We start from the raw sequence: 24,152 nt of genomic DNA, 5'->3' as shown, positions 1-24,152 counted from the left end.
TACACGTGTCTTTATAGGTGAAGTGTGTTTCTTGTAGGCAACAGATCAATGGTCTTATTTTTATATACAGTTAACCAGTCTATGTCTTTTTTTTTTTTTTTTTTTTTGAGATGGAGTCTTACTCTGTCACCCAAGCTAAAGTGCAGTGGCATGATTTTGGCTCACTGCAACCTCCACTTCCCAGGTTCAAGCAATCCTCCCACCTCAGCCTCCTGAGTAGCTGAGACTATAGACGTATGCCACCACACTGGCTAATTTATGTTTTTAGTAGAGATGGGGTTTCACCATGTTGGCCAGGCTGGTCTTGAACTCCTGACTGGTCTTGAACTCCTGACTTCAAGTAATCTGCCCACCTCAGCCTCCCAAAGTGCTGGGATTACAGGCATGAGCCACCCAGCCCAGCCTCAGGCTATGTCTTTTGATTGGAGAGTTTAGTTCATTTACATTCAATGTTATTATTAATAAGTAAGGTCTTACTCCTGCCATTTCATTATTTGTTTTCTGGTCTTTGCTTTCTTCTTTCCTTTTTTCTTGTCTTCCTTTTAGTGAAGGTGATTTTCTCTGGTGGTATGATTTAATATCTTGCTTTTTATTTTTTGTGTATCTGTTGCATGATTTTTGATTTGAGGTTACCATGAGGCTTAAAAATACTATCTTATAAACCATTATTTTAAGTTGATAACAACTTAACAGTGTTTACATAAACAAACAAGTGAAAAGAAAACTAATAAAAACTTGGCACCTTAACTTCTCCCCCCTGCTGGGTTTTTTTTTTTTTGAAATGGAGTTTCCCTCTTGTTGCCCAGGCTAGAGTGCAGTGGCACAGTCTCGGCTTGCTGCAATGTCTGCCTCCCGGGTTCAAGTGATTCTCCTGCCTCAGCCTCCTGAGTAGCTGGGATTACAGGTATGCAACAACACACCCAGCTAATTTTTATTTGTATTTTTGTAGAGACGGGGTTTCACCATGTTGGCCAGGCTGGTCTCAAACTCTTGACCTCAGGTGATCAGCTCACCTCAGCCTCCCAAAGTGCTTGGATTACAGGCTTGAGCCACTGCACCCAGCCCCTCCCCCTGCTTTTTAACTTTTTGTTGTTTCTGTTTGTAGCTTACCGTACTGTCTGTGACTTAAAGAGTTGTAGTTTTTTTCATTGTTTAGTCTTTCTACTTAGGATAAGAGTAGTTTACACACCACAGTCATATTGTTATAGTATTCTATGTTTTTCTATGCACTTACTATTACCCATGAGTTTTTTTATTTTCAGATAATTTCTTATTGCTCATTAACATCCTTTTCTTTCTGATTTAAGTACTCCCTTTACCATTTCTTGTAGTACAGGTCTGGAGTTGATGAAATCCCTCAGCTTTTGTTTGTCTGGGAAAGTCTTTATTCCAGCTTCATGTTTGAAGGATATTTTCGCTGAATATACTACCCTAGGAGGAAAGTTTTTCCTTTGGCACTTTAAATATGTCATGCCATTCTCTATTGGCCTATAAAGTTTCTACTGAAAAGTCTGCTGCCAGACATATTAGAGCTCCATTGCATGTTGTTTATTTTCTCTTGCTGCTTTTAGTGTCCTTTCTTTTTCATTCACCTTTGGGAATTTGGTTATTAATTGCTTGGAGGCATTCTTCTTTGGGTTAAATCTGCTTCGTGTCTTATAACCTTGTTGTACTTGGATATTGATTAATTTTGCTAGGTTCGGAAAATTCTGGTTATTGTCCCTTTGAATAAACTTTCTAACCCCCCCTCTTTCTCCACCTCCTCTTTAAGACCAACAGCTCTTAGATTTGCCCTTTCGACGCTATTTTCTTTTGAGACGGAGTTTCACTCTTATTGCCCAGGCTGGAGTGCAATGGCATGATCTTGGCTCACCGCAACCTCCGCCTCCTGGGTTCAAGCAGTTCTCCTGCCTCAGCCTCCCCAGTAGCTGGGATTACAGGCATGTGCCACCACGCCCAGCTAATTTTGAATTTTTAGTAGAGATGGGGTTTCTCCATGTTGGTCAGGCTGGTCTCGAACTCCCGACCTTAGGTCATCCGCCCTCCTTGGCCTCCCAAAGTGCTGGGATTACAGGCATGAGCTACCGTGTCTGGCCGATGCTATTTTCTAGATCTTGTAGGCTGGCTTTATTTTTTTTTTTAAATTTCATTTGTCTCCTTTTACTGTCTATTTTAAAATAGCCTGTCTTTAAGCTCACCCATTCTTTCTTCTGCCTTTTCTGTATGTCAATTGCATTTTTCAACTCCAGAATTTCTTTTTGATTCTTTTTATTTAAATATCTTTCTTCAGTTTATCTGATAGAATTCTTATTTTTTTTTTTCTCTGCTTTATCTTGAATTTTTTTGAGTTTCCTCAGCACAGTTATTTTGAATTCTTTGTCTGAAATGTTTCATGTCTCTGTTTCTTCAGAATTGGTTCCTGGTGCCCCATTTAGTTCATCTGGTGAGGCCATGTTTTCCTGGATGGTCTTGATGCTTGTGGATGTTTGTCTGTGTCTGGGCATTAAACAGTTGGGCATTTATTGTAGTTTACACAGTCTGGGTTTGTTTGTATCCATCCTTCTTGAGAAGGTCTCCTAGCTATTCAAAATGACTTGGGTGTCATGGTCTAAGCTGTATTGGCATTAGGAGGCACCCCAAGCCCAATAATGCTATGGTTCTTGTAGACTCAGAGGTACCACTTTGATAGTCTTGGATAAAATCTGGAAGAATTCTCTGGATTACCAAGTAGAGACTCTTGATCTCCTCCCTTACGTTTTCTCAAGGAAATGGGGTTTCTCTCTCTGTGCTGAGCCACCTGGAGCTGGGGTAACATAAGTAGCCCTATGGCCACCACCGCTGGAATTATGCTAGGTGAGACCTGAAGCCCACACAGTACTGAGTCTTGCCCAAGTCTTGCCCAAGGCCCACTGTAACCACTATCTGGCTACCACCTATGTCTTCTCATGGCCTGGGGGTCTACAATGCACAGGTGGTGAAGCCAGCCCATTCCCTATAGGGCGATGAGTTCCCCCAGGCCCTGCGAGGGCCCAGAGATGCCATTTGGGAGCCAGGGACTAGAGTCAAAAACCTTAGGTGTCTACCTGATGTTTATTGTACTGTGGTCGAGGTGGTGCTCAAACCATAAGACGTGGTCCTTCTCACTCTTCCCTCCCCTTTCCACAGGCAGAGGAAGCTCACCTATGGCTACTGCCACTACAGGTCCACAGGGAGTAATGCCCGGCTACCACTGATGTTCATTAAGACCCAAGGGTTCTTCAGTCGGCTTGTGGTAGATGCTGCCTAGCCTGGTACTCACCCTTCAGGACAGTGAGCTCCCTTCTGGCCCAAGGCAGGTCCAGAATTACTGTCCAGGAGCCAAGGCTTTGAATCAGGGACCTCAAGAGCCCTCTTGATGCTCTACCCCTCTATGGCTGAGCGTGTACCTGAGGTGCAAAAGTCCCCTTTACTTTTCCCTCTACTTTTCTCAAGCATAAGCAGTCTCTCCCCATAGCCACCATGGCTGGAAATGTGCTGAGTCTCATTTGAAGCCAGCTAGTCTCAGAGTCTCACAGAAGGCCCACTGCATACCCAGGTATCGCTGGTATCGCTGGTTATTTGGAGCTTAAGAGCTCTTCAATCCTCTGACATCTTGATTGCAGCCTTTGAGAGACCCTGGGCCAGAGGATCCAGCTATTGCCGTGCTTAAATTTCCAACCCAAATGTAACTGTGAGATAAATGTTGTTTTAAGCCACTAATTTTTTTAATTATTGTATTAATTTTAACAGATAATACAATAAGTTTTAAAATAAAAATTTTGATATTACAATAATATACTTCATGGATTATTGTGACATGGTGGAATGCACTTATCCTCTTAGACCTGAGTTCCTTTTATCCAATGATGACTCTTGAGTTGCTTCTTCCTCCTGAGTCTCCTTTGTTAGTCAGACCTGGATTTCTGTGCTTCCTTTGCACAGAAAAGTGCTTTCCTGTCTTCTGAGTTATATTGCTTCTTACCCTATATATGTTAATTTGGTCTCAGGCCAGAACTAGGGTGAGGCAAGAGAGAAGCTTAGGGCACAAAATATAAGGAGGCCCTCGGTGTCTCATTTAGCTCACCTTAGTCCTGTCCCTGATCCAGTCAAAATAGAGCTGATTTTGTGACTTGGCTCATACTCTTATGAAGTTATCTCTCTATTTGTGATGGTGTCCTAATGCTCCTCTAGAAATTCAACTTTATCCTGTACACAAGCATAGGTAGATATCTAGTGTGTGTATGTCTGTGTGTGGCAGGTGTGTGTTTGTGTACATTTATTTTCCTATACTTTCTGCCCTCTGCTCATCCTTTTCTAAGTGTCCCCTACCCATGTGAACAAAAGTGGATATTCTGGTTGGCTAGGGCCCAAGGCATTCACTGGCACCTGCATTACTTTTAGGAAGGTATTATGGACTGGGTATTTGTCACCACCCCCACCCCCAAATTCCTATGTTGAAATCATAATCCCCAAAGTGATGATATTAGGAGGTGGATCCTTTTGGAAGGTGATTAGGTCATGAGGGAGGAACCCTCATGAATGAGATCAATGCCATTAGAAAATAGGACCAAGGGAACTCGTTTGCCCCTTCCACCATGTGAGAATGCCACAAGAAGTCAGAAGTCTGTAACCTGAAAGAGGGCCCTCACCAGAACCTGACCATGCTGCCTCCCTATTCTTGAGCTGCCAGCCTCCAGAACAGTGAGAAATAAATTTCTGTTGTTTATAAGCCCCCCAGTCTGTCGTGCTGTGTTGAAGAAGCCCAAACTAAGATGGCAGGCTATTGTGCTTTCAATATCAGTACTTATGCATGGTATTCTATTTTGTTCTGCCTACCTTCCCATGGTAAGCACACCCAAGCAGGCCCTGCCCTTTTAGAACAAGGCAGACATCTTTCTCTTCTTTTGTATTTTTAATTGCTGTGTTGAACTGTCTAGACAAGATCTGTGTTTTTCCTTTTCCCCATTCCAGGTCTACAACTGGGTGGTGGCATGCCAGAGTCTGTTTTCTCTGCAGGCCTTGCCATTTTAGATTTAGGGGAGAACATGGGAAGCCCCATTTAGGCCTCCAGGACTAAGCCATGTTCCTCAATTCAGTTTCTGTTAGCCCTCAACATTGGGAGTTATTGGAGGCTAGTTTGGCTGTTAATAAAGCGGCAATTTTCCCACTGGTTACTGTTTCCTAAATATAGCTCTCTTGGTTGGAAAACATATAGGCAGGAGAGGTGAGTGATAGGGCATGTTTTGAACTTAACAGCAGACTAATGCCATCCAAACCCCACCTTGCATTCCTAAATATTGCTGTTCATTGTGGGGCTGAGTGAGCATAAACAGGGGGCCTGGAATTTGAAGTCAAAGTGCTGTGTGGGAAGACTGGCTTTTGTGTGGTGTGCAGCAGCTGGCCTAAATTGTGGCAGCCCCGCTGCAGCAGATGGTATTTCTGGAATGGGATCCAGGCTGGATTTGGCAATAAAAAGGGTTCATTCTGGGGTCAAGGTAGGCTTGACTGAGACCGCAGCCCGAGCAAGCAGGGATCTGGTCTTGAGAGGGGAAAGAAGTACTTCCTTGAGGCAAGAAGAACCTCTTAGGTGGCTGTAGACTTACAGAACAGCTTCAAATATTGTGAGCAGAGTACATAGGGAAAGGATGAACTCTTTGCTAGGGCCAGAGACAACTAACTTCAAAATGGCACAACTTTGGTACTCAGGCTTTTTAGAGATACATTTTGGTATTATGCAGCACTAGCCCCCTTTCTTCTCTGCTTTCCTTTCTGGTCTTTCAGCAAGGGCCAACAGATTATTTTGTTCTTCAGGGAAGACCAGATAATTTGCAGTAGGAAACCAGATAGTAACAAGGAATTTTTATTTGCTTGGATTTTTATTTTTGGTTGCTGCCCTTGGCATGGTGAAGATTAACCAAGCCATCAGGAATTATACAGCAGAGGAAAACAATGTTTTGGTGAGAAGCAACTGGCAGAGATCATTGCTTCTCCTTGGGTCCTTGAGGATGAAAGTAGACCTCAGCCTCTCAGGTTACTGATTCCTTGAGTTTCTGTAAGCCTTGAGTTTAATTGAATTCATTTATGTTTAATTTCATAAACTGTAGCCTCAAATGTTTAGCATGGTGTGACTGGCATACTGGCAAGATAGAACCACAAAGAATTTCTCATTTTTTTCTTTTGCTTTTTCTGTCTATCCACCTTCTCTCAGATAACACCAAATCTCTGCTATAGTACATGGCTGGCAACAGCAATGTAGGAACTTTGCTTTGTCTTGGGAAATGCCACTGGGGCAGCTGTCACATTTGTTCTAAATTTTGGGGCGGTTGGGAGTAGCATTGATATTCATGTGTCTTACTGATATTTTCAAGCTGAAAAATTAGACATGTAAGAAATGAGGATGGTATCAATTTAACTTTGGTGGTGCTGAAGGAATGACACTCATTTTAGGGACAACCATTGGGCAGAAAAGAGATTGAAAGGAAAGAACTATAGACTCTAATTTCATTGGAACTTTAATTTATCCACGGGAATTTATCAATGAGGGGTGGGAGTTAGGGATATAGACATTTAGAATTGCTTTAACTTCTTGGTAAATTGAGCCATCAAAGGTGATAAAGTGATCTTCTATATTTCTAGTGATACTTTTTGCTTTATGGTTATTTGATATTAATATAATTACTAGCTTTCTGTTAGTGTTTGATGGTATATCTTTTTGTGTTGTGTTTTACTTTTGATCTTTCTGTATTTTGTATTTTATATGTGTTTCTTGTAAACAGCACATAGTTGGGTTTTGTTTCTTTAATCTGGCCTAACCAATTTTGTCTTTTAATAGGAATATTTAGTTACTTTACATTTCATATAATTATCGATGTACCTTTAAGTTTATTATTTTCTACATCTTTCTTTTTGTCCTATCCAGTTTATGTCTCTTTTCTCCACTTTCACGTTTTGAATTTTTAATGTTTATTGTTCCATATTTTCCTCTGATTGTTAGAAGGGATCCATTCTTTTACTATTCTTTTAGCAGTTAGCCTAGAAATTACAACGTGCATTTTTGACTCATCGAAGTCTTATGTTAATTTATTCTTTTACTTTTCATCTAAATGATGGAAGGATCTTGGAACACTTTAACTCCCTTTGACTTCTATGTTATTGTTATTGTTTTGTTATTCCAATTTTAATTCTATATATATTTGAAACTCCATAAGATATTATTATAATTGATTTGTATGATCACTATTAACTCAGATTCACCCACATATTTAGCATTTTCATTGCTTTTCATTCCTTCCAACTCTCTGCCTTTCCATCTAGAATCATTTTTCTCATGCCTGAGGAATACTGTAAATTGTACAAACCTCCATCACTGTTCACTCACTTGATCCTCTGGAGTTCTCCAGATTACTGAGGGGTCCAGGAGAGATTTGGGCTCCTCTAGCACTATAGTATCTTGTAAAAAATTGAGGACAGAGGAGGCTACATTTTTTGCAGATGAAATATGTCAGAAGGTTCAGGCTTAGTTTCATTCTGTAGCAAGGAGGTCTCTGTAGCTCTGCTGAGCTTGCAGGGTGCTGCTTCCATGACCCAAGGCATAATGGGCAGGTGGCTATGAAGGTTCATGGGCTCAGGCCCTGCAACAGCCTCTATTTCTAGGAGAGCCTAGTATGTGGCCAGAATTTGCTGCTTTAATGGTATGCAGCACAGGGCTGAGGAGTGCAGTTTCTTGCATAAGAAACCCATGGGTGGTCCAGAGACTCCAGGAGATGAGAGGAGATTGCTAAAGCTTCTACAGTGAAGGAGTCTGGGGCATTAATAAGAATACCTGTTGTATTGCAATTTGGACAGATTCTAGAGCCCTTTGCTGGAGGGGGCCCATTTAAAGTAGGCTAATTTTCAAGTAATAGCATAAATAGACTTACGTAAAATTTGTAAATAAGGAATATATTGTCTTTAGAACCCTTAAAGAACTAAAAGACTTGGATGCTGCAAGGCTCAAGGGATGTTTTTTGACAGTGTTCGAGATGGAGTGGCCCTTGGTTTATCAAATATATTTTAGGAATTTCACTCAAGTCTTGAGGTTTTACATTATGTGTGGGATAATGTCTCACCCCACTTTTTGAGCTTCTTTATGAGTGTATATCTGAAGTGAGTGCTTCTAATAAATCTCCTTGGAGGAGAATGGCATCAATATAATTTCATACTGTGACCCTAGAGAAAATTGGATACAGTTAAGATTTGCCTACCAAGATGGTGTGTGATGTTAAGGCCATTGAGGTACCCCATGAGTAAAAGTGTACTGTGTCTCTTCTGAGGTGAAAAGAAACTGTAGCTCAGATACTCTCAAAGTGTCACTAAACAGAACAGATTAGTCAAATCTATAATAACAAAATATTTATCAACTGGTGCTTGGATAGAGTCAATAATTTTAATACTAATGGGTATAGGAGATTTGATGGGGGGGACCCATCAAATGTTGTTTAATGTTGTGGTAATCCACCATGAGATGCCAATAGCAGTCATTCTTTCCAAGTTCAAATACAGGCCAAATTAGGCAGTTAAATGGAGAAGTAGTGAGAATAATCACCCGTTCTCTATGTACCTTATAAAATAGATTTTGATCATTAAATATTTTAATTTACATTGGGTCATATAAATTATTTTAACTTGAGGAGAAGATCCATGAAGTCACATTTTGTCAAGTGCCAATGGGATATTTATTTCTTTATTTATTTTTGAGATAGAGTCTCGCTCTGTTGCCCAGGCTGGAGTGAGTGCAGTGGTGTGATCTTGGCTCACTGCGACCTCTGCCTCCTGGGTTAAAGAGATTCTCCTGCCTCAGCCCCCTGGGTATCTGGGATTACAGGTGCCTGCCACCATGCCTGGCTAATTTTTGTTTTTTAGTAGACACAGGGATTCACCATGTTGACCAGGCTGGTCTTGAACTCCTGGCCTCACGTGATCTATCTGCCTTGGCCTCCCAAAGTTCTGGGATTACAGGTGTGAGCCACCACGCCCAGCCCCAAAGGCTTAATTTAATTTTAATTTGTTGCTCACTGGGTAAGAGCATCCATGTCCACTATGGTGTATTTTAGGTCAATGAGGTGGCTGTGGATGATTAGGCAAGGAGATCATTTCAGTGACCAAGGTGGGGCATACCTATTTGTCCTCTATTTTATATTTGGTTACTCTCATAGGAGTGTAGGGGGTACCTTGTTTAGCTATAAGTGGGATCCCTAGTATTGATTAAATCCATAAAAATTTGCCAATTGGTGCATTTTAGCTGATATTAAAGTTAATTCAGAACCTATGTTATATAAGCACAGAAGCCAGTCAATGCCCTTTTATCTTTGTTATATACATTCTTTTTTACATTTTGGATTTCCAGCTGAGTCAAACTGTGGACTTTTATGTTAGCTTTTAGTTTGTTTCTTCCTCATGTATCCAGCCTTCCTTCTTTTTCTTCTCTCTCTCTCTCTGTGTGTGTGTGTATGTATGTATGTGTGGTGTTACTAGACATGTTTCAAGAAGGGAGAAGGGAGACTCCTCCAACATGCTCATATTCATAATTTTTTTTCACCAGAGAGCCTCAAATAGATATCATTAAAGTTAGGGACCTGCCCCATGGCAATGGATGTTTTACAGGATTAAAGGATCCCAGGCTTAAGTCACACTTGGATTAACCCCTTTGCTGTGCCACAAGGGTGCCATGGGTGTTTTTTCATATTATCTTGAAGATTAGGATCTTAGTTGTGACAGAGGCATATGCAGCATAGCAACCAAGATATTTAAGTATTCTGGTGAGCCCTTAGTTCTTTAGAGTGTAAATTTCAGCCCACCACATAATGGATGCTTGTTTCTTTTTCTCTCTTTCTCTGTCACTGTCTCTTTCTCTTTTTAAAAATCTCTCCCATTTTTCCGGCAAGATGGCTGAATAGGAACAGATCTGGTCTGCAGCTCCCAGCGAGATCGATGCAGAAGAAGGGTAATTTCTGCATTTCCAACTGAGGTACCTGGTTCAGCTCATTGGGACTGGTTGGACAGTGCGTGCAGCCTACGGAGGGCGAGCTGAAGCAGGGCGGGGCATTGCCTCACACGGGAAGTGCAAGGGGTTGGGGGATTTCCCTTTCCTAGCCAAGGGAAGCTGTGAGAGACAGTACCGGGAGGAATGGTACACTCCTGCCCAGATACTGCACTTTTCCCATGGTCTTCGCAACCAGCAGACCAGGAGACTCCCTCCGGTGCCTGTCTAGATGGGTCCCACACCCACAGAGCCCAGCAAGCTAAGATCCATTGGCTTGAAATTCCCGCTGCTAGCGCAGCAGTCTGAGATCGACCTGGGACACTGGAGCTTGGCAGGGGGAGGGGCATCTGCCATTGCTGAGGCTTGAGTAGGCAGTTTTATGCTCACAGTGTAAACGAAGCCGCTGGAAAGTTTGAAATGGGTGGAGCCCATCGCAACTCAGCAAGGCTGACTGCTTCTCTAGATTCCACCTCTGTGGGCAGGGCATCTCTGAACAAAAGGCAGCAGCCCTAGTCAGGGACTTATAGTTAAATCCTCCCATCTCCCTGGGACAGAGCACCTGGGGGAAAGGGGCAGCTGTGGGTACAGCTTCAGCAGACGTAAACGTCCTGCCTGACAGCTCTGAAGACAGCAGTGGTTCTCCCAGCACAGCATTCAAGCTCTGATAATGGACAGACTGCCTCCTTAAGTGGGTCCCTTACCCCCTTGTAGCCTGACTGGGAGACACCTTCCAGTAGGGGCCAACAGACACCTCATACAGGAAAGCTCTGGCTGGCATCTGGTGGTTGCCCCTCTGGGACGAAGCTTCCAGAGGAAGGATCAGGCAGCAATATTTTCTGTTCTGCAGCCTCTGCTGGTGATACCCAGGTAAACAGGGTCTGGAGTGGACCTCCAGCAAACTCCAACAGACCTGCAGCTGAGGGGCCTGACTGTTAGAAGGAAAACTAACAAACAGAAAGGAATAGCATCAACATCAGCAGAAAGGATGTCCACACCACAACCCCATCTGTAGGTCACCAACATCAAAAACCAAAGGTAGATTAAACCACAAAGATGGCGAGAAACCAGCACAGAAAGGCTGAAAATTCCAAAAACCAGAATGCCTCTTCTCCTTCAAAGAATCACAACTCCTCACCAACACAGGAACAAAAGAGGATGGAGAATGAGTTAGACGAATTGACAGAAGTAGGCTTCAGAAGGTGGGTAATAACAAACTCCTGCAAGCTAATGGACCATGTTCTAACTCAACTCAAGAAAGCTAAGAATCTTGAAAAAAAGTTAGACAAGTTGCTAACTAGAATAACCAGTGTAGAGAAGAACATAAATGACCTGATGGAGCTGAAAAATGCAGCACAAGAACTTTGTGAAGAATACACAAGCTTCAATAGCCAAATTAATCAAGTGGAAGAAAGGATATCAGTGATTGAAGGTCAAATTAATGAAATAAAGTGAGAAGACAATATTAGAGAAAAAAGAGTGAAAAGAAACAAACAAAGCCTCCAAGAAATATGGGACTATGTGAAAAGACCAAATCTACATTTGATTGGTGTACCTGAAAGTGATGGGGAGAATGGAACCAAGTTGGAAAACACTCTTCAGGATATTGCCCAGGAGAACTTCCCCAGCCTAGCAAGGCAGGTCACCATTCAAATTCATGAAATACAGAGAACACCACAAAGATATTCCTCGAGAAGAGCAACCCAAAGACACATAATTGCTAGATTCACCAAGGTTGAAATGAAGGAAAAAATGTTAAGGGCAGCCAGAGAGAAAGGTCGGGTTACCCACAAAGGGAAGCCCATCAGACTACCAGTGGATCTCTCAGCAGAAACCCTACAAGCCGCAATAGAGTGGGGGCCAATATTCAATATTCTTAAAGAAAAGAATTTTCAACCCAGAATTTCATATCCAGCCAAACTAAACTCCAAGGATCACTAAAAACCACTGCTCAATGAAATAAAAGAGGACACAAACAAATGGAAGAACATTCCATGCTCATGGATAGGAAGAATCAATATCAGGAAAATGGCCATACTGCCCAAGGTAATTTATAGATTCAGTGCCATCCCCATCAAGCTACCAATGACTTTCTTCACAGAATTGGAAAAAACTACTTTAAAGTTTATATGGGACCAAAAAAGAGCCTGCATAGCCAAGCCAATCCTAAGCAAAAAGAACAAAGCTGGAGGCATCATGCTACCTGACTTCAAACTATACTACAAGGCTACAGTAACCAAAACATCATGGTACTGGTACCAAATAGATATGTAGACCAATGGAACAGAACAGAGGCCTCAGAAATAACACCACATATCTACAACCATCTGATCTTTGACAAACCTGACAAACATAAGCAATGGGGAAAGGATTCCCTATTTAATAAATGGTGCTGGGAAAACTGGCTAGCTGTATGCTGAAACTGGATCCCTTCCTTACACCTTGTACAAAAATTAACTCAAGATGGATTAAAGACTCAAATGTAAGACCTAAAACCATAAAACCCTAGAAGAAAACCTAGGCAATACCATTCAGAACATAGGCATGGGCAAAGACTTCATGACTAAAACACCAAAAGCAATGGGAACAAAAGCCAGAATAAACAAATTGGATCTAATTAAACTAAAGAGCTTCTGCACAGCAAAAGAAACTATCATCAGAGTGAACAGGCCACTTACAGAATGGCAGAAAATTTTTACAATCTATCCATCTGACAAGAGGCTAATATCCAGAATCTACAAAGAACTGAAACAAATTTACCAGAAAAAAAAAACATACAACCTTATCAAAAAGTGGGCAAAGGATATGAACAGACACTTCTCAAAAGAAGACATTTATGTATCCAACAAACTTGTGAAAAAATACTCATCATCACTGATCATTAGAGAAATGCAAATCAAAACCACAATGAGATACCATCTCACACCAGTTAGAATGGCAATCATTAAAAAGTCAGGAAACAACAGGTGCTGGAGAGGATGTGGAGAAATGGAATGCTTTTACACTGTTGGTGGGAGTGCAAATTTGTTCAACCATTGTGGAAGACAGCGTGGTGACTCCTCAAGTATCTAGAATTAGAAATAATATTTGACCCAGCAATCCCATTACTGGGTTTATACCCAAAGGATTATAAATCATTCTGCTATAAAGACACAGGCACATGTACGTTTGTTGCAGCACTATTCACAATAGCAAAGTCTTGGAACCAACCCAAATGCCCATCAGTGATAGACTGGATAAAGAAAATGTGGCACATATACACCATAGAGTACTATGCAGCCATAAAAAAGGATGAGTTCATGTCCTTTTCAGGGACATGGATGAAACTGGAAACCATCATTCTCAGCAAGGTAACACAAGAACAGAAAACCAAACACTGTGTGTTCTCACTCGTAAGTAGGAGTTGAACAGTGAAAGCACATGGACACAGGGAGGGGAACATCACACACTGGGGCCTGTCGGGGGTGGGGGGTGGGGAAGGGATAGCATTAGGGGAAATATCTAGTGTAAATAATGAGTTAATGGGTGCAGCAAACCAACATGGCACATGTATACCTATGTAACAAACCCGCACGTTGTACACATGTACCCCAGAACTTAAAGTACAAAAAAAAAAAAAAAAAGAAAACCACAGTGAGATAGCTCTTTACACCTATCAGAGTCACTGAAGTAAAAAATAATGACAACAACAACAACAACAAAATCTCTTCCTAATGATTGTTCTTTTATGAGCAATCACTGATGGAGTCATATCTTGCATAGAGTATAGTCTTTCCCAAGAGCATTTTATAGACCAGGGAACAGTGCCAGGTTGAGATACAACCAACTGGTTACAGGGTAAGATTCTTTTCCCAGAACCCAGCACCTGGTACAGCTGGATTCTAAGATACACAGATAGGTCCAGCCTGAGACACATGAGCCAAGACCACTTTATGGAGGGCCCCAATACTGTACTTTTATCCCCAAATGCAAATATAAAAACTTCTGATCTATTTCAGCTATGTTTTTTTGTTTTTTGAGATGGAGTCTCGCTGTGTCACCCAGGCTGGAGTGCAGTGGTGCGATCTCGGCTCACTGCAAGCTCCGCCCCTTGGGTTCACACCATTCTCCTGCCTCAGCCTCCCAAGTAGCTGGGACTACAGGCGCCCACCACCACACCCAGCTAATTTTTTTGTGTTCTTAGTTGAGACAGGGTTTCACTGTATTAGCCAGGATGGTCTCAATCTCCTGACCTCGTGATCCACTTGCCTGGGCCTCCCAAAGTGCTGGGATTATAGGCGTGAGCCACCACGCCTGGCCTATTGCAGCTAAATTTTTAACAGGGGTTTTGTAGGACTCGACACATGTTGCGCAGTACAGCAAAACTCAAAGTGCAAGCTTGCCAGCGAGCAGAGGAAATATCCTACATGCTAGGTGCAGTGGTTTGTACCCAGTTAAGACAAGAACAAGAGAAGGAAGATCCCCAGTGGTGGTGGTCAACATTGATACAGTCTGGCTCACAGCATCAACTTTTGTGACTACTCCATAGGTACAGGCTAGATTACCACTCAAAATTTGATTTAGATGTCAAGACTGATGATCACACACACACATACACACATACACACACCCCAACAGTGTGAAAAAGTTTTATTACTTATGAGGATTTTGGATGAAAGCAGGGTAGGCTTCTCAAGCTTGTCTGAAAATGGATAGAAAGGCAAGGAAACGAGACTGGCTAGAGATTTCTATTGTGGGAGATTGGGCCAGGGCGAGGGTTCCTGCACACAAACAGGAGCTTATGTGTTTCAATTTCAATCCCCTGATGACACTAAAGGTGACAGCATCTGAGCTTTATCAGCTTTCCCAGATGTGTGGAAGAAGGGAAGAGTCATAGATAGGCTTTAAAGTTATTTGCAGTCGAACATCAAAAAATGGAATTAGACTCTATTACATTTTAGCTCTCAAATTTAGGTCTTTGATCTTTTTGAGTTAATTTTGTATATAGTGTGAGATAGGAGTACAACTTTATTCTTTTGCATGTGGATATCCATTTGTCCCAGCACCATTTTTTGAAGAGAATATTCTTTCAGTTTAACTGAAAAGCCCAGCAACAGGGAGTATCATTTGCTTGCCCAAGAATTAATAATGCGGTATTTTATTTCTTATTTGGCTGTGAGTCCTATGTGCATTGGTACTCGAGCTGGGAACCACAAATGTCGAAGAGGTAAGTGGTAGGATGCAGGCATTACTGAATCCCTCTAAAACAGAATGATAACCTCACTCATAGCCTTGAAAACCTAGGGCAGGTATCCTGCAGAAAAACCCATTGCTTATTTGCCTATCTGAAGTTTTAAGCATGGATTTTAAGCTACTGAGTTTTATCTATTCTTGAGATTCTACAATTCACCTTAGGCTCATCTTGGTAAAAACTGATTCTGGAATTTTGCCTGAGGCTGCTGAATGTTGTGGATGATCCTTTGAGTTTTACAGTTTCTCCTTTTCCCAGTTATTTCCCCTAGAAACTACTGGGCAGATCACTTACCAGGTCCTGGCTCTTTCTCCTTCCTATGTTGCTGCAGATGGACCTTCCTATCTGTGCTCCAATTTTAAACAATACTGTCAATAGATAACATTTACCAAATACCACACTGAACTAAGAACTTCTAACATGTGGACTAAATGCCAACCACTGTGAGGGCCTGATTCCTGAATATCCATATAATGTTGTCTCAAATCTTTATTTTACATCCTGTGGAAACACAAAGTGGTTCCCATGATTGCAGATCTTTGTGGTTCTTTATATTCCTCTACACTGTCTGCTGAATTAGAACGATTTATGGATTATCTTGCTATTTCACATGTGTTCTTTCCTTCATGACAGTTACCCAGGGGTGAGACTCAACTGCTCACTCTCACTGTCATTTTTATGTGTAGTTGAGTTTACTCGAAAATTGGGAGAGGTTCAGAGGGATTTATATGTTAGCAATGCAAAAAGCTCTAATTAAACACTAGACATTCTCATTTCCTAGAAGACCTTTGACAATCTCAGATCTATGAATTTTTTTCTAAAACTTTTTGTTTGGAGATACTTTCTGACTTATAGGAAAGTTGCAAAAATATTACAAAGTGTTCCTGTGCATCTATGGTTTGCCAAGTCCAGCGGGTGCCTGCAATGATTGGTTATAAATTTGTTATTTTTCTAAGCCACATTTCTTTCTTTAGGAAGAGGGTTCTAAGCTTAATTCCAGAGTAATGAGAACATATTTAGGATTAAACATTCTATTTAAAGTAGGTTAATGGAGTAGGAAAGCATCACAACCCATCTTTCCCTGGATTTGTCTTATCCGGACTATGCAGTTTTGCTTCTAATAGATTTCTCCACTTTTATCCTTGGAGTGAATTGAATCATCTAGGGAGGAGAGGGTACAGAGATGAGAGGAGAAATGCTGGGACTATATACCTCCTCTTCTGTTCATTGATGGTAAAGAACTCCTAGCCTGGTGATATATCCCAATTATTCCCTGATTAATGAATCTTCTGGGATTGATGGGTAAAGAACTAACAGTTTTTTTGAGAACCTGGCAGTCACTGAATTATAGATTCTATGTTTGAAAATGTAGACAGACTGGATATCTTTTGTATGAAGTCTCTATTTAAAAAGAACCTCAAGTCCAGAGCTCTATCTGAAAAAAACAGTTGTTCCTCTGCTGCCTTGGGTATTAGAGGAGCTGACATTAGCAAGATGGCAGAATATGAGTTTCTGGCACTTGTCCCCTTGAAGAAACATCCGTTTGAACAACCACTCATGTACAAAAATACCTTTGTAAGAGCCAAGGAATCCAGATGAGAGATTACAGCACCTGGGTAGAGCATGGAAATAAGAAAAGGCACATTTAAGAGAGTAGGAAGGACAGTTTCATGTTGCCAGCATCACTGCTCCCCCAAACCTAAACAGTGCAGTGCAGAAAGAGACCCATCACGTGAGGGAAAGAGAGTGTAGTGAGCAGACTTCACTGTGGATCCCAGCACCAGGCCTGCTCCAGTGAACACAGGCACAAGGCCAGCCCCTATGGTCTCAGGCTTCAGATCAGTCCCTGCAGCCCCAGACCCAAGACCTGCTCCAGCATCAGGCCTACTTCTGCAGACCCAGGCTCCAAGTCTGCCCCAGTGCCAGACTGAACCCTACAGCCCCGGGCTCCAGGCCAGCCCCCATGGACTCAGGCTGTAAGTCAGCTCCAACATCAGGCTGGCATCTGTGGTCCCAAACTCTAGGCCCATTCCTATGGTTGGAAGGTTCCAGACCTGCCCCAGTACCAGGGAGGCCCATGGGGCAATAGCCTCCAGATCATCCCTAAAGCCATATGCTCCAATGGACTTAGAGTATAGGCTAGCTCCATTAGACACTGGCTCCAGGCCTATCCTCCAAAACCCAGTCTCCAGGCCTGCCCTCATAGTCCCAGGTACCAGGCCTGTTCCTATAGACACAGGTGCTAAGCCTACCCCAAGGTATCCTGGGTAAACTCTGACACCCAGCCAGCTCCTGAGGACTCAGGAAGAGGCCCATGCCCACAGACCCAGACATCAGCCCTGCCGCAGTGCCAGGTCAGTCTGTGTGGACCCAGGCTTCAGGCTGGTCTTAGTGATCCCAGACTCCATGCCTGCTCCTTTAGGCCCAAGGGCCAAGCCAGCCCCTACAGACCCAGCTTCCAGGCTTACCACTGCAGACTCAGGCACCAGGCCCATCCATGCAGACTCAGGCCCCAGATCTTTTCCAGTAGACGTAGGCAGCAGGCTGGCCCCTGTGAACTCAGACTGCAGGACTGTCTACTTGCTGACCAAGGAACAGGGCCAGCTCACTTTTAACTTATATAAAAATTAAATGATATATTAAAAATAACAATAGCTACAATAATTTGTTAATAGATACATGACATATAAAAGATGTAAATTGGGCACAGCAGCTGAACTCTGGCAGAGTGTCAGAGGCCGTGCGGGGCTCCTTGATGCTGGAAAAGTCCAAAGTTGTTGACTCCCTGGACTATGAGAATGTTATCACCCAAATAAAAACCCAGATTTACAGCAACACCCTCAGAGATCTGCTTATGTTTCCCAAGGAAGATATATCTATCTTGGTGATGGGTCATCAGCACAGAATGGTGCCATCCACTGTACCAGAAGACGCTGAAAAGAGGGCCCAGAGTTTATTTGTCAAAGAGTGTATTGAAACCTGTAGCACAGATTGGCGTGTGGTAAACTTTGAGACCAGAAAAAATTCCTATTCATGTATTTGAGATAGATGAAGACTGTGAGAAAGATAAGGACTTACCTTCTTTATGTTATCAGAAGGGTGGTGTGATAAAACAAAGCTGGTTGCATAAAGCAAATGTAAATAGCACCATCACAATAACCATGAAGGTATTCAAGAGACGATATTTTTACTTGACCCAACTTCCTGAGGTTAATATATTCTCAATTCCTATAAAGATGAGAAAAATTCAAAAGAATCGAAAGGTTGCATCTACTTGGACGCCTGCATTGATGTTCAGATGATGAAACTAGTAGCCAAGGAAAAGCCGATAACATCATGGCAAGTTTGGAAAGGAGCATGCATCCGGAACTGATGAAGTATGGAAGAGAAACTGAACAACTAAACAAACTCAGTAGCGGAGATGGAAGACAGAATCTCTTTTCTTTTGATTCAGAAGTTCAGAGGTTGGACTTTTCAGGAATTGAACGTGATATAAAGCGATTTGAAGAAAAGTGCAACAAACGTTTCCTGGTAAATTGCCATGATTTAACTTTCAATATCTTGGGCCAAATTGGAGACAATGCAAAAGGACCACCCACAAATGTTGAGCCCCCCACCCTTTTTTGAAATCAATCTTGTCTTATTGGATGTAAAGAACAATTGTGAGATTTCAGCAGACTTTCATGTAGACTTGAATCCCCCATCTGTCCATGAAATGCTGTGGGGCCCTTCAACCCAACTGTGCAGTGACAGTAATCCAAAGGGCTCTTCACCTGAGTCTTTCATTCATGGAGTTTCTGATCTCAGTTATGCTACACAAAACAGGGAATTTTCTCAGTGATGAATCCACAACCTGAAATTTTTCTAGCTGCGAGAATCAAAAAGGTGCTACAGGGAAATATTACATACTGTGCAGAACCCTACATCAAAAATTCTGATCCAGTAAGGATGGCCCAGAAGGTGCCCAGGACAGCTAAACAAGTGTGTAGCCATCTCGGACAATACAGAATGCCTTTTGTTTGGGCTGCCAGACCCATTTTCAAAGATACTCAAGGCTCTCTCTATCTGGATGGGAGATTTTCTTCTCTATACAAACTAAAGTAGCAAGCTTTCAAGTGAAGACATTCTCAAGTTGCTATCAGAATGTAAGAAGCCAGAAAAGACCAAACTGCAGATTATTCCTGGGCAGTTAAACATCACAATAGAATGTGTTCCTGTGGATTTATCAAATTGTATTACTTCTTCATATGTGCCTCTGAAGCCTTTTGAAAAGAATTGTCAAAATATTACCGGGAGGTTGAAGAGTTTGTTCCAGAAATGACAAAATATTGTTATCCATTTACTATTTACAAAAACCATCGTATGTATATCCCTTGCAATTAAAATACGATAGCTAGAAAACATTTGCCAAGGCAAGGAACATTGCAGTCTGTATGGAATTCCGGGATTCAGATGAAAGTGCGCTAAAGTGTATTTATGGAAAACCTGCAGGGTCTGTTTTTACCACAAATGCTTATGCTGTTGTCTTGCATCACAATCAAACCCCAGAGTTCTATGATGAGATTAAAATTGGGCTTCCCTTTCACTTGCATCAAAAACATCATTTGCTTTTCACGTTTTGTCATGTAAGTTGTGAAATTAACACAAAGGGAACAACCAAAAAGCAAGACATAGTTGAAACTCCAGTTGAGTTTTCCTGGGTACCTTTGCTGAAAGATGGTAGAATCATCACATTTGGGCAGCAGCTGCCAGTTTCCGCCAATCGTCCCCCAGGCTACTTGAATCTGAATGATGGATAATCAAGAAGGCAATGTAATGTGGATATTAAATGGGTAGATGGTGCAAAGCCTTTGTGGAAGATTAAAAGCCACTTAGAATCTACCATTTACACTTAAGATCTGCATTTGCACAAACTTCCATCATTGCCAGCTGATTCAGTCAGATTCGAAAGAAGTTCCAGGGGAGCTCATTAAATATTTAAAGTCTTTTCATGCCATGGAGATCCAAGTCATGATACAGTTTCTACCTGTAATTCTTATGCAACTCTTCCGAGTTCTCACAAATATGATCCATGAAGATGATGTTCCTATCAACTGCACCATGGTTCTCTTACATATTGTATCAAAGTGCCATGAAGAAGGCTTCGATAGTTATTTAAGATCATTCATAAAGTATAGCTTCCAACCTGGAAAACCAAGTGCTCCTCAGGCCCAGCTGATACATGAAACCCTGGCTACTACGATTATACCACCATTGAAACAGTCTGCAGATTTTTTAGCAATAAACAAATTGCTGAAGTACTCATGGTTTTTCACTGAAATAATTGCAAAGTTGATGGCCACATACTTGTTGGAAGAGAATAAGATTAAGCTTCCGCATGGCCAGAGATTTCCCAAGGCATATCATCATGCCTTACATTCACTGCTTCTTGCAATAACCATGTGAATCTCAGTATACGGAGATTCCCGATGAGTCCAGAAATGTGAATTATAGTTTGGCTAGCTTCCTGAAGTGCTGTTTGACACTAATGGATAGAGGATTTGTTTTCAATTTGATAAATGACTATATATCTGGATTCAGCCCCAAAGATCCTAAGATTCTGGCTGAATACAAGTTTGAATTTCTGCAAACAATTTGCAATCACGAACATTACATTCATCTGAACTTGCTAATGGTATTTGCAAAACCTAAACTGTATTCAAGAATCTTGAATACAGTTTATCAGATGAGTATTGCGAGCATCACTTCTTGTTTGGTCTACTTCTGAGGGAAACTTCCAGTGCTCTTCAGGACAATTATGAGATCAGATATACAGCTATCTCTGTCATAAACAACCTTTTGATAAAACATGCATTTGACACAAGATACCAACACAAGAACCAACAAGCCAAAATAGCACAATTGTACCTCCCCTTTGTTGGACTGCTTTTGGAAAATATACAGTGATTAGCAGGTCAAGATACCTTATATTCTTGTGCAGCCATGCCTAATTCTGCATCCAGAGATGAGTTTCCATATGGCTTTACTTCACCTGACAATAGAGGGAGTCTGAGCACAGACAAAGACACTGCTTATGGGTCTTTTCAAAATGGACATGGAATTAAGAGAGAAGATTCAAGAGGTTCCCTCATCCCAGAAGGAGCAACAGGATTTCCAGATCAGGGCAATGCTGGTGAAAATACCCAACAGAATTCTACAAGGAGTAGCGTATCCCAGTATAACCACCTGGATCAGTGTGAAATCAGAAGCCTCTTAATGTGCTACCTGTATATAGTAAAAGTGATTTCGGAAGATACTCTCTTAACTTACCAGAATAAAGTATGTCCTCAGGAACTCATACACATTTTTATACTTTTAGAAGTATGCTTGTTGCACTTTAGATATATGGGGAAAAGAAACATAGCAAAGGTGCATGATGCCTGGCTGTCAAAACACTTCGGAATAGACCGAAAATTACAAACCATGCCTGCTCTTTGAAACAGATCAGGAGTAATGCAGGCCTGGCTTCAGCATCTTAGTAGCCTAGAAAGTTCATTTACACTTAATCACGGTTCTGCAACAACTGAACAGACATTTTCCACCAGGCACTTCTTGAAGGCAATACAGCTACTGAAGTTTCCCTAACAGTACTAGATACCATGTCATTTTCCATCAGGGCTTTAAGACCCAACTTTTAAATAATGGTGGCCACAACCCATTAATGAAAAAGTGTTTGATATTCATCTTGCTTTTCTTAAAAATGGACAATCTGAAGTGTTGCTGAAACATGTATTTGCCTCACTGAGAGCTTTCATCAGTAAGTTTCCTTCAGGCTTTTTCAAAGGAAGAGTGAACATGTGTGCTGCATTTTGCTATGAGATTTTAAAGTGCTTCACATCAAAGATTAGCTCAACCAGAAATGAAACATCTGCACTTTTATATCTTTTAATGAGAAACAACTTTGAGTATACCAAAAGGAAGACCGTTTAGAAGACACATCTACAGATAATAATTGCTGTAAGCCAACTGATAGCTGATGTAGCACTAAGTGGAAGATCAAGATTTCAGGAGTCTTTATTCATTATCAATAATTTTGTGAATAGTGACAGACCTATGAAGGCAACTGCCTTTCCCACAGAAGTCAAAGACTTGACCAAGAGAATCTGCACTGTTCTTATGGCCACTGCCCAAATGAAGGAGCATGAGAAAGACCCTGAAATGCTAATTGATCTCCAGTGTAGCTTAGCCAAGTCCTATGCAAGTATCCCAGAGCTCAGGAAAACCTGGCTTGATAGCATGGCCAACATTCATGTAAAAAAATGGAGATTTTTCAGAAGCTGCAATGTGTTATGTCCATGCAGCAGCTCTAGTTGCAGAGTTTCTTCATTGAAAAAAAAAATTTCCTAATGGATGTTCACCCTTCAAGAAAATTACTCCCAATATAGATGAAGAAGGAGCAGTGAAAGAAGATGCTGGGATGATGGATGTCCATTATAGTGAATAAGTTTTGCTGGAGTTGCTAGAACAATGTGTGGATAGCTTATGGAAGGCAAAACTTTATGAAATAATTTCTGAGATTTCCAAGTTGATCATTGCAATTTATGAGAAACATCGTGAGGTTGAGAAACTTACTCAAGTTTATAGAACTCTTCAGGGAGCTTACACAAAAATTCTGGAAGTTATGCATACAAAAAAAAAAAGACTTTTAGGCACTTTCTTCAGAGTTGCCTTTATGGCCAGTCTTTTTTTGAAGAAGAAGATGGAAAGGAGTACATCTATAAGGAACCAAAGCTCACTGGCCTCTCAGAAATTTCCCTGAGACTTGTTAAACTTTATGGTGAAAAATTTGGTATGGAGAATGTCAAAAAAATTCAGGATACAGACGAGGTAAATGCCAGAGAGTTTGATCCAAAATATGCTCATATACAAGTTACTTATGTGAAGCCTTACTTTGATGACAAAGAACTTACAGAAAGAAAGACCGAGTTTGGAAGAAATCATAATATCAGCAGATTTGTTTTTGAGGCTCCTTACACTTTATCAGGCAAAAAGCAGGGCTGTACAGAAGAACAGTGCAAATGCCCTACAATCTTGACAACCTCAAAGTCATTTCCCTATGTGAAGAAGAGGATTCCTATTAACTGTGAACAGCAGATTAATTTAAAACCAATTGATGTTGCCACTGATGAAATAAAAGATAAAACTGCAGATCTGCAAAAGCTTTGCTCCTCTGTTGACGTGGACATGATTCAACTCCAACTTAAATTGCAGGGCTGTGTTTCCATGCAGGTCAATGCTGGTCCATTAGCATATGCAGGGGCTTTCTTAAATCACAGCCAAGCTAGCAAGTATCCACCTAAGAAAGTCAGTGAGTTGAAAGATATGTTTAGGAAATCCATACAAGCATGCAGCATTGCACTTGAACTAAATGAGTGGCTAATTAAAGAAGATCAAGTTGAGTACTATGAAGGGCTAAAGTCAAATTTCAGAGGCATGGTATAATAATTATTTGACATTATCCGTGGGCAGATATTACAAGAAGACACAATGCATTCTCCCTGGAATAGCAACACATTACATGTCTTTTGTGCAATTAGTGGTACATCGAGTAACCGAGGCTATGGTTCCCCAAGATACACTGAAGTGTGAAAAAATGCAGATGTAAATGACAATAAGACTGACCTTTCTCCGGAATATTTGCAACTGTGCAAATGTTAAAATTTAAAGATTTGATACACATGGAGTGTTTCTTCTCGACACCAAAATTTTCTTGTGTTCCAACAGAGTGCTTACATATTTGTAAATATTTAAGTAATTTGAAAGTGCCTGGAAAATTGCACCACTGTGCTTGGTTTGTACTTTTTAAGGTAAATCTATATGCTGAAAAGTAGAACTCAAAAACGGTAG

General features: G+C 41.3%; 1 pseudogene; it reads left to right on the top strand.

Annotated features, from left to right (window-relative positions):
• The first annotated feature begins 15,163 nt into the window (after positions 1-15,163).
• On the top strand, positions 15,164-23,894 carry LOC129012332 (dedicator of cytokinesis protein 11-like; annotated as a pseudogene).
• The last annotated feature ends 258 nt before the right edge of the window (positions 23,895-24,152 follow it).

Source organism: Pongo pygmaeus, chromosome 15 (assembly GCF_028885625.2).
Source record: "Pongo pygmaeus isolate AG05252 chromosome 15, NHGRI_mPonPyg2-v2.0_pri, whole genome shotgun sequence".
Taxonomy (NCBI): domain Eukaryota; kingdom Metazoa; phylum Chordata; class Mammalia; order Primates; family Hominidae; genus Pongo; species Pongo pygmaeus.
The sequence above is the reverse complement of the archived record's forward strand: the minus strand, read 5'-3'. Positions and strand labels throughout refer to the sequence as shown.